Below are 12,113 nucleotides of genomic sequence, written 5' to 3'. Positions count from 1 at the left end.
ATGAGGGATAATATTATTCGTAAGGGCCTTGGCTACCGACAGGGCATCTGGATGTGTTACTGGAAAAGCTTCAACCCATTTTGTAAAAGCATCAATAATGACTAATACAAATCGCTTTTGTTGAACAGGAGTTAGTTCAATAAAATCCATACAGATTGCGTGAAATGGATACGGAGGCAGCGGGAAAGCTGCTGGAGTGATTCGTACCCCACCACCATGGTATCGTGCACAAAGCAGGCACGATAAACAAAATCGTTTAGCATATGCTATAAAGCCCTTGGTCCAGAAAATTTGCTGGGTCATTTGAACCATAGCAGCAGGGCCCAGATGAGATGGGCCATGCATCACTAATGAGGCATACCTAAAAAGGTTTGTTGGCAAGACATACTTATCATTTGGACCTACAAAAACTCCTTGCTTCTGAATAGCCCCATATTTAACCCATCGCTGTTTTTCCTGAACTGTACTAAGTTCCTGCATTACTTGCAAAGTTTGTAGATCAAATTTATCTGTAGGATGAAGTTCCTTCTGTGTGGTCTCGAGTGCAAAAGTAGAGGTTAAGGCTACACTTTTTGCAGTTTTGTCAGCTAGTGCATTTCCAAGTGATACTGGATCCTTGGCATTTGTGTGTGCTGTGCACTTACAGATGGCCAATCCCCGTGGCAGTTGGACAGCTTGTAAGAGGCTAAGAATTAAATCCTTGTGGGTTATTTCCTTTCCTGAGGCAGTAACCATTCCCCTATTTTTCCATTGCTGTGCAAAGACATGGACGGTGGAAAAAGCATACTGACTATCTGTGTAGATAGTAACTGCCTTATCCTTGGAAATGGTACATGCTCTGGTCAAAGCAATCAATTCAGCCGCTTGTGCGGACAGGTTCCTGGGGAGAGGTTTTGCCTCTAGTACCTTAGTCTCAGTTGTGACTGCATAACCCACTTGTGTAATACCTGCCTCATTCTTACGTGCTGACCCATCTACGAACAGGGTCCAATCTGAATTTGCCAAAGGCTGATCCTTAAGGTCTGGTCTTGGTAAGACATTAGAGTGTATTAAGTCTAAACATACGTGAGGGGCACCGTCATCAGCTGTAGGTAACAGCGTGGCTGGATTAAGAGTGGTGCATCGCTCAATGGTCATGTGTGGTTGTGATAGTAACGTTGTCATGCAGGACAAATGTCTGCTAGGAGAGAGAAAAGTAACTTTATCCTGTAGAAGTATTACCGCGACAGAGTGCGGTACTCGTAAGGTGAGGTCATGAAACAAAACTAGGGTTGCAGACGCCTGCACGGCCAGTGCAGCTGCGACTACTGCTTGTACACAGTGTGGCAACGATCGCGCCACTGTATCCAGTTTACTGGAATAAAAAGCTAATGGTCTCAACTTATCCCCGTAAGTTTGCAACAGAACCGATGTCATAAAGCCCTGCTTACAATCTACTGTCTGAACAAAAGGTTTTGTATAGTCAGGGAAGCTAAGTGTTGCAGATCCTGCTATCAGTTGCTTTACCCTAGTAAATGCCTGTATTGCCTTATCTGTCCATTTCAGCGCATCATGTGCTGCCATGGGAAGTGTAAAAATAAGTTCTGAAAGTGAACTCACTCCCTCTGCATAATTGGGAATCCAGCTACGACAAAAGTTAGTTATTCCTAAAAATGACATCATTTCTTTTTTCGTACTGGGCATTGGTGCCTGTAAAATAGCTTCTTTTCTACAGTTATCTAGTTGTCTACCAGCATTTGAAATGGTATAGCCTAGATATCGTACTTCAGTTTTACAAAATTGTAATTTAGATTTGTTTACCTTATGTCCCTCTTTCGCCAAGAAATGCAATAACCGAATAGTTTCAGACTCACAGACAGCCTCCGTGGGTGCGGCCAGTAAGATGTCGTCCACGTATAGTAGTAGATGACAGCCATGCTCCGGTTGAAACTGTGCCAGGTTTGTTGACATTTCTTGCGAAAAGATCGTAGGGCTCTCACAATATCCCTGCGGCAGTCTTGTGTAGGTGTACCGCTTGCTCATGAACGTAAAAGCGAACCAAAACCTACTAGCTTCCTGTAGAGGGATGGAAAAAAATGCGTTACTGATATCAATGACAGAAAAATACTTATCTGTGGGAAGGATGTCATTTAACAAAACAGATGGATCTGGGACCATAGGAGCCCTTGGTACCACAGCAGCATTCACAGCCTGCAGATCCTGTACCATTCTCCAGGTCCCATCCGGTTTCCTTACTGGGAACAAGGGTGTGTTACACGGTGAATCTGTGCATGGAATTAAAACCCCAGCTTGTAATAGAGCCGTGATCACTGGTAGAATGCCTTCTTCTGCCTTTTTACTTAACGGATACTGACACTTGTGAGGTCTAAAGTCGGATTTTGGAGTTATTTTAACCTGTCCTGCTGTTCTTATTAGCCCAATGTCATGTTGCCCGCGGGACCATAAGGAGTCTGGCACTGATTGTAACTTTAATTCTTCCTGCGGGGTTAGGAGATATAGTCAAAATGGCCCTCCCCCGGGTGGCGTTAGCCTGTCTTCGCGGAGGTGCACTGTTGGTCTAGCCTGGGTGACCCAATTTAGTCTTTGTACCTGTACGCCTTTACATGCCAACTGTTCTGGCGTCATTTTAGCCCATTCAGTAACTTTCCTCCCCACCAGATACCATGCTATTTGTTCTTCCCTTGTTACAGAGACATGTGCAATAGAATTATTGCGAAAAAGTAACTGCATATCTTTTGTAAGACTGCATGTAACTGCAGAATTTCCTGCTTTATCCCAATATAGGTTTTGTAACAAGATTTTTGTGACCTTGTGTTTAAAGAATTGCTCTTCATATTTGTCGTCTGGTCCTACATACTTTCTGTAGTACATTGTACAGTGTAGTTGTTTAGCTACCACTGGCGGTTGTGTGCCATATTTGCTTAAGGCCAAATTAGTTAGCTCATTTACTACATTTTGTGGTCCAGTTTCGACAAGATCATTACTGTACCAGTAGTGTAAATCACCCTGCCCCACCTGCAACATAACATCTTGAATTTCTACTCGTTTGGCTAGAATCCCTGATGCAGTCGGCACAGCTGCTATGCCAAACACGTGCATCAAATCTCTCCCTAATAAGTTTACAGGGCAAATTTTGGAAATTATGACTCGAAATCTGATAGTTTGGTTAGTTTCAGGGTCCGTGAACCATAAGGGTTTAGATAGTGGTTCTTTATAAATGCGGCCATTGGCTGCCTTGACTAATACATAGTCATCAGAAGTTACATCAGATGGCACTGCAGAGGTTTTTAGCAGGGTCCTGGAGGCCCCTGAATCACACAAAAATTCTACATCCTTCCCTTCCACTTGAAGTGTGATAATCGGCTGTGCCTCTAGCTGCATAGTTACAGCCAGCACTGTTAAATTAACAACCTGATATTCGCCTTCGTCTGAAAAATCAGTCATTTCATTCTCCCATCCTGCACATTCTCCCTTACCCTCTTCGTTTATGTCCTCAAAAGCTTCCTCTTCACTCTGCCTTATTGAGTCTGGCCCATCAGCCTTTTTGTCCGGGTCTGATTCACCTCCACCACCATCATATAGTCATGCTGGCTCGTGATCCGGGGTGGTTTTAGCTCTTTCAGAAGACCGGCAATCCCTTGCAAAATGTCCCTTTCTACCACATTTGAAACATTCTCCTCTTTTCTGTCTGCCTTCATAATCTTCGGAATGTCCCACATTCCCTCTCCCTCTGCCCCTGCCTCTGCCCCTTCCTCTACCCCTGTTAGTCGGACCTTGCAGTAGCATAAGTGTCCCATCTTCACTCACCATAAAGGTTTGAGCTTGTTTCTTTTTCCTTTCTTCTAAATATTTTTCTGCATGTCTTGCATACTCCAGTAAGGGTTGCAGACGTGCCGTCCTATGGTCTATCATATGTTTGTGAATGAAGTTACTGATTGCAGTCCTACATCCTTTTAAAAAGGCATTTTTTAACTGTTGTTCATAAGGTGAATCCTTTTCTTGATTGGGTGGTTTGTCTATTCCACTATGGTTATCAAAGCACTGGTTAAGTCTTTGTAAATAATGATCTACTTTTTCATCTTCAGTTTGTACACACTGATTAATACAAGTCCAATCTGCCTTAGGCTTCCACTGTTTCATAATACGCTTTAACAAGTCCTGTGTTTGTGTCTTATATGATTCAGACTCAAAGGCACATGGTTTACTATTTGTCCTAGTCAGGGGATCCCAATTTCCACAAATTAAGTGCCAATCTGGTCCTAAGATTTGGCGTATTACCTGTTCCACTTCAACGGAATTTAATTTGTAACTTTCCATCATACCTGCAATGTCATCGCAAAATTTAGTCATGTCTAATTTTGGGTGTGGTATGCCCTCCACAGCTTTTCGGATGTCTTCCCGTGTCCAAGGTCGGTAAACTAAAATAGTGGGACCTTGACCGGGTGTTCCTGCCTGTGGGTTTGCTACTTCTATAAGGGGATATGAGTCTGTAGATAATATATTTAATTCAGCTTCTTGCATTTCAGCTTCCTTACGCGTCCATTCTGATTTATCTATATTACGGTTCCGGAGTTCCAGGGTTTCACCTACTTGTTTTGTCAGTACTACGGAGGGTACAGTTTTGTCCTGATTCTCTGTGTCATCTTCCTGATACTGGGGTGGACTAACCATGTCTTTTCTAACTTCGGGATATAAGGGCGGGGCTGTCAGTCTACGACAGGCAACAGATGTCTCGTCATCCTCTTTTCGGACAAAAAATGCATCTTTTGCACTCGAGCCACCATCTCCCTTATTTGAAAATTGTTCCCTATGTCTCTTATTAGCTTCTTCTAACCATTTCTGTGCTTGAGGAAATCCTACCTTTTTTTGTTTCTTAACCTTACCTCCTGTGTCCCTGCGCAGGTCTCTCACTAGATTTTGACATTCTGATTTATTCAAGGTACCACTAAACCCATAGTCTTTCTTCCATTTTTTTTATATATTTCAAGTTTTTCGGATGTAATTTAAACATATATTCCTCATCCTCAGTCCTTTTATTTAAGCAGCCCTTCCTAACACAACAACTGCTTCCTGTTCCCATTTTTCTTATTTAAAAGAAAAACTGTTTCCTTTTCCTGAGATCTCTACCGGTCTTTTGTAAAATTTTAAACAAAAGAAATTCCTTTATGACTAGTCCCTTTTTAAAAAAAACTTTTACAAAAACAAAAAAAGCTTACCTTACTGCGGATCTTCCGCCCTCGTTCGTCACCGTCCCACGGATCGAATCTAAGAGTGACTGGCCTCTACTTACGACTTCTTCGTCGGAGGTCTTTCCGTTCAAGGGAGCCCGAGATTTGTTCTCCCCTTCCTGTACAGGTTTTCAGTCCCTCTTATGCGATTCATACCGTGAAGAGGTGGCCCCACGTTCTTGGGCGCCAGAAATGTCAAAAGATTTTTAATACTCTTAACATATACTGGAAGAATCACGTAGCAAAAAAGGTAGGCCAAAAAAGAGTTTATTTTACATGCATGGAGACCTGCCACAAAGTTCTTGGTTGTCAGCAGTCTAATTTCTACACACTTTACATGGGTTTTTATACCCTCTTTTGTGCATACACAGCAGCTGGTTACTAGACAAGGAATTTCAGTCAAGGCTATAAATTCACTCACTGGAGCCTTAGATGGTAAAAAGTCAGATACAAGATAAGTTGGTGCCTACATCAAGGTAACATCTATGCACTCCTCCTTGGTCAGAGGTCAGTCCCAAGATAGGCCTGTGCCTGGACCAAAGTAGCATCTGTGCATTCCTTTCTGGTCAGCAAATTCCTTACAAGAAAAACAACTCATTTTAGCTTATTTCTTTGCACGCAATGCAGTTTCACATTTTAACCCTTCTTATACAGGATACAAAGATGTTGAACACAAAGATTCTTACTACAACCCCACACACATATGTGACCATTAATTAAAGACACTTGTATGACTGTATACCGAATATATTTTATTGTAATCAAATGAATCAATACATACATAAAACGCACCATCTGAATACCTCTCAACCTTTAGGTCATGAATCAAAGAGAACGCTAAAATAATCGTAGATAATGGGACCAAAACCAGAGAATGCTACAGCCTTTATATACTGAGAAACTTGATTACATTAATAGGCTTTGCATTAGCATGCATTTTTTATTATTTAGTGACTGACTACAATCCTTACTTTTTTGGCAGAAAAGCCACAAAGTTTATAATAAGCAGATTATAATAGTATAATATCTGGCAAGAAATTAGAGCCATTCTGTAAAAGTCATGGATAGCTTGGTGTATCAACACCCCCAACATACACACACTGACACACACAAACACACACACACACACACACACACACACACACACACACACACACACACACACACACACACACACACGCATGCATGCACGCACACACACACACACACACACACACACACACACACACACACACACACACACACACACACACATACACACACACACACACACACACACACTTACATAAATTACTTACCTTCCTGTGTGGTAGCAGGACCAGGCATAATGTATGTAAACAAATCAAAATAAAAAAAATGTCTACTTATTGCTCCACTCATTCTTTTCTACTTCAAGTTAACTCCTTTCCCTTCCTGTCTCAGTCATCTGAAGCAGGCTGAGCCAGTAGGAAAGGCTCTTCACTGCTTCATGCAGCAGCCCAAAGAAATGCCTGTTAAGTGACATTTTCAACATCTTCAACAGCATGTTAAAGGAGCTCCATGGATAAGTGGAGTAAGCTTGTTGCCAGGCTGTTTTAAATGCAACCCAGCCAAAAAACTTAGACAACTTTTTATATTTTTCAGTTCTTGGGTTGCCGTAGAATTGAAGTCTGAGAACAAGGAACTAAAACAGAAGTTGGCTTTCTGACTTTAACAGTATTTCTTTCTCTCTCTCTCTCTCTTTTTTTTTAATTGGAGCAGCTGCTACCTAACAGCCAATAGTATGAGCCACCCCTGAATGACATCAAAGTGGATCACTGGTAACTAATCTTAGTGATTACAATAAACTCCAGTAATATCTAGTTCATATATGTGAACATCAGTGAATTGTACAAGTTGGTCAAACCAACAGGGAGCACTGTTACTCTACTACAGCCAGCTAGTTCCAACCAGGAACTACTTCAAGGATCATGGTGTCACAACAGACAAAAATATTAATTTTTAAGTGACTGTCAACTTGGTTTTGAGAAGAGCTATATTATAATAAAGGATGACCTTCATACAATTTCATCAATACATTCAGAAGTCAAGGTTATGTTTTACAAATCCCTGATTAGACCACATTTGTGATGCAGCATAGCTTTCTGCACTTTCAATATAACATTAAAAAAATCTGATGATGGTTCAGAAGTTATTTAACAAAAAAAATGAATAAATACATACATATAGGCATGAATGCAAAAATAAATAAATAAAATAAATGTGTTAAGCATCTACATTTCAATACGAACTTTTCCAAGATCATATACACAGTTTGTTACAGGTTGCTTAGAGCTGATTTAATTCATGTATGAATATTCTGGTATTTAAAGCTATACTCAAGAAGTGGAATCTAGGAATAGAAGCTTATTAAAAATATGGATAAATTCGATATACCAACAAAAACACCACTTTCAAACAATGGTTACACAGCTTCAGAATATCTTACAGATCTGGAAATACTTTCTCCTGAGGCTTTTGAGACTGTGTTCCCTCTCCAAACTGAACACAGAGCACCTGTCAAAGTTGCCAGAACAAGTGCTGGAACCAGAGCGGCAACTGATTGCATGGAACAGAAATTGCCTAAGAGACTCAGCAAAAACTTTCATAAACCACTCTTTATCTGCAGCCATAAATATTGCTACTGGATGTCATCCTGAAGTTACTGTCAAACATTCAATTAAAGTGCTGCAATCTTTCTTTAAAAATGCTGCTATTAAGAGTGATATTGGAGTAAATTATCGCACTGTTATGAAGCCTTGGGACAGTCAGTGCTATATACAATATGGTAAGGAAGCTACTTCTGTATCAGGAGTGTACACATCTGAAGCTAAACCAATTACATTTCAGGACACTGGTCTTCTATATTATGTAATAGTCCCATGTTTCACAAGTTATAGCCATCAAGTTTGGTATTTCAATGCAATATACAATTTTAATAAGGTTATTTCTATATATATCTATATTTTTGTTGTGTCTTTCGGCTTATCCCGGTTAGGGGTCGCCACAGCGGAACTCTGGTCTGCTAATGTTTGGTAGTGGATTTTTACATGCCGAGTTACCAGCCCTGACGCACAACCTTCAACGAATGCACGCCCATTCACGCATGCCTCCACACAGAAGACACTCTAGCTGAGAATCGAACGCGACAACGTTTTGCTGTGAGGCGACAACGCTACCACAGCACCACTACCGCGGGTAATATTTATATATATATATATATATATATATATATATGGTTCTAGGTTATAACATCAACAGCACATAACATCGACAACGACATCACCGACACCACATCATCGACAGTTCACAAACACGACACCGCACACACTCAACACATCATCACAACAACCAATAAACAAAACAAATTCCCTGACCAAAAACCACACACACAACACAAGCACACCTAAATCCTAACAAACAAACACTAAACCTTACATACACAACTATCCACAACCCTAACCGAAACCCTAACCCTAAGGTCCGTCACTATCGCACACTAACCTAACCCACACCCTAACCCTAACTCACTTAACCTGCCCCTAACCCAAAAAAATTCACTACTGCACCCTTACCTAACCCGCGCCCTAACCCTAACTCACTTAACCCGCCCCTAACCCAAAAAAATTCACTACTGCACCCTTACCTAACCCACGCCCTAACCCTAACTCACTTAACCCACCCCTACCCCTACAGACCATCAACATCGCACACTTACCTTACTCGCACCCTAACGTCCGTCACTACCGCATACTTACACATCCTTTCCCCACGTCAGTGTTCTCCGCGTCGGTGTTTTCATCCATCGATCCTCTGGCGTCGGTGATTTTGCTGTCGGTCTTGTCATCTGTCGATGTTGTAACCCAGACCCATATATATATATATATATATATATATATATATATATATATATATATATATATATAGGATAGGTACTGATCTCCAAAGGATCTTTTCACTGAAGCACAAATAGACGGGCATACCTCCGCGAAAGTGCTTTTTACCAAAAAAGCACTTTCGCGGATGTATGCCTGCAGCTAGAGGGAGTTGTGGGGGAATGATTTTTGCAGAGATTGTACTACAGTGCGAATAAGGGAATATTCCCATTTTCCTCACTGTAGTGTGATCTCGGAGTGAGAATATTAAAGTAGGGGGTTTGGGGGGAATAGCCACCCACATGGGGGTGCAGGGGCTTACCCACCTGCATAAAAGTAGATTTATTGTTTTTTTTTTTTTTGAATGCACTTTAATGAAAGTGCTTTTTTGGTGAAAGAGCTTTCATTAAAGTGTGTTCGATGATTGTGGATTCGGAATATTGAACTTTCATTCAATAGTCCTAGATCCATATATATATATATATATATATATATATATATATATATATATATATATATATATATATATATATATATATGGGTCTACTTTTATAAATGAGTCTACTTTCAAATCCCGACTCTCATATGATCGACTGTTGAAATTCCAAGATAAACATCATGAAACTGCAGAAACCCGAATGTCGAATTTTTTTCTAGGGTAAGTAAATAATTGCCCAACATCCCTTTTCTCCACTGTACAGCTATAAAGATATAGATATATAGATAGATAGATAGATAGATAGATAGATAGATAGATAGATAGACATATAGATAGATAGATAGATAGATAGATAGATAGATAGATAGATAGATAGATAGATAGACAGACAGATATTGATAGATAAGTAAATTTAATCTTTGGGTCTCACATGAAAAGATGCTAGTGGCCTAACCAGACTAACCCTGTTAACAAAAGATAAATGAATCAATAAATACATATTTTTTAAATACATACTAAGTATTGTTCAGTAATAAAAACAAGTAGTTTGAGTGTGCCATAAGAGTGGGTGGGATTCTATAAATAAGGGTTAAACCTTGATGAAGAAGCATCTGTTATTGATGTACCCTGTATTTCATTGCCTCTATGCTATGTGTCTTTTCCACTAGTGATGTGATAATCATTGCACTATGGGCCATTATGCCACAAGTCTGATCTTTACATGAATACACAATGGTATCTTAGTGCTATTAAATGTGCATGTAGTGGCATGTTACTAGTAATCCATATATAAACAAGTCTCATTGCATTCATTGTTAGGACTGAGAAGCATGATACTTTCAACCACTTTGGCGTCTTGCTTTGGATACTATTTCATTATTCTGTACATGCTCATATCTGACAAGTATTGGAAAATACCAGACTTGTTTGGCTTAAACTAGCTTTGTGCTGCTCTGCTTTGTAGCAGCACCTGTATTGATCAGGTTTATGTTAAAACTGCTTCAGGGTATGAATGCAATGATTCTTTTAGTCTGCTAATGTTTAACATATTCCATTTTTTCTTCAACTTCTTTTTGTAATTTTGCATAAAATTTCTAGTGATGTAACACTCCTGTTCGACACTCTTAATTTTGCATTTAATTTTATTTTTTTAATGTTAGAATTTTACATAGGAAGGAAACATCATTAAAAGTTCTGTATATGTGAATCAGATAATCTAGAAAGCTGCAGTAGACAAGACTCAACACTTTAATCTTTTCTCAGTATAGTTAATGCCGTTGGTATTTTTTAAGTATTAATAAGAAAATACTGTGAAAAATTTGTCAGGATTGCAAAGCATTGCTATCACAGTTTTTACAATACTTCATAGACTATAGCAGGGCACAGAAATATTTCTTTGACTAGAATGTGTGCAGTCAATACATGTCAAATAAAATGTTCCTGTCACCTATCAGTTTCACTGCCATCTTGCCACCATGTGCAGAATTCATAAAAACTAGACCAGCGGAATAACTTGCAGTACAGACATAAGTCTGGTTGAGTTGCTCTGCTAAAATGTGAGTCATAGTCATGAACATTCATAGTAACACTACATCTAATTAATACTTATTTTGCAAGACTATGGATCACTCAGCTGATTACCCTCATGTCCTGTGCACTGAAGTAGCCTAGGTTCTCAACAAACCACACATATGAATGCACCCTCCTCTCCCCATGTAAACAGACAAACAAATATAGGCATAAGAGAACACAGTGACACACACACACACACACACACACACACACACACACACACACACACACACACACACACACACACACACACACATATACACACACATTGGTACGGGCAGACATATACACATACAAAGATACCACTTTCATAATTTTTGTGGAAATCTGATAAGGAAGGCTGACTAGAGCAGACCTGCTATAGTTTAAGTCTGTGCTCTTGTCAGACAGTTGGGTCCAAATGCACAAAACAAACACAGACACACACACACAGTAGCATACACTACACAATTACACAGATAGATACATACACATGGATACAAACCTTTACTGTCCAGCTGACTTTCCCCCACTCCTTACCTTTCTCCTCCAATGTCTCCTCTATCCCAGTCTTCTTGTTGGATCTCTCTCTCTCTCTCTCTCTCTATATATATATATATATATATATATATAGAGAGAGAGAGAGAGAGCTGCAATGATAATTATTTCATTATATTGCATGCCTGCAAGTTCTGCAGTAGACACACTTGGGTTGTCTTCCACATCAACCTGAACATCAATGATTCTGTGTAAAGGCTTTGTAGAGCTGTCTGGATGTCTGACATTGGACATGAACTCCTCAGTATCACTCAGTGGTCGTTTGGTAGTAGGACCACCCCAGTGTAGTCATACATTTCCAGGCAAATGCAGCTGATCTTCATCTGACTTGGTGACAATCTCTCTGGCCCTATGTCTTATTTTTAAATATATATGTCCATGACCTCCAACCACACTGACATCATTGACCATATGCTCCCTGATGCAGTCAAAGGAGGACTTGTC

Source organism: Protopterus annectens, chromosome 5.part0, assembly GCF_019279795.1.
Source record: "Protopterus annectens isolate FY-2018-M chromosome 5.part0, PAN1.0, whole genome shotgun sequence".
Classification (NCBI taxonomy): Eukaryota; Metazoa; Chordata; order Ceratodontiformes; family Protopteridae; genus Protopterus; species Protopterus annectens.
This window is presented reverse-complemented; position numbering follows the sequence as displayed.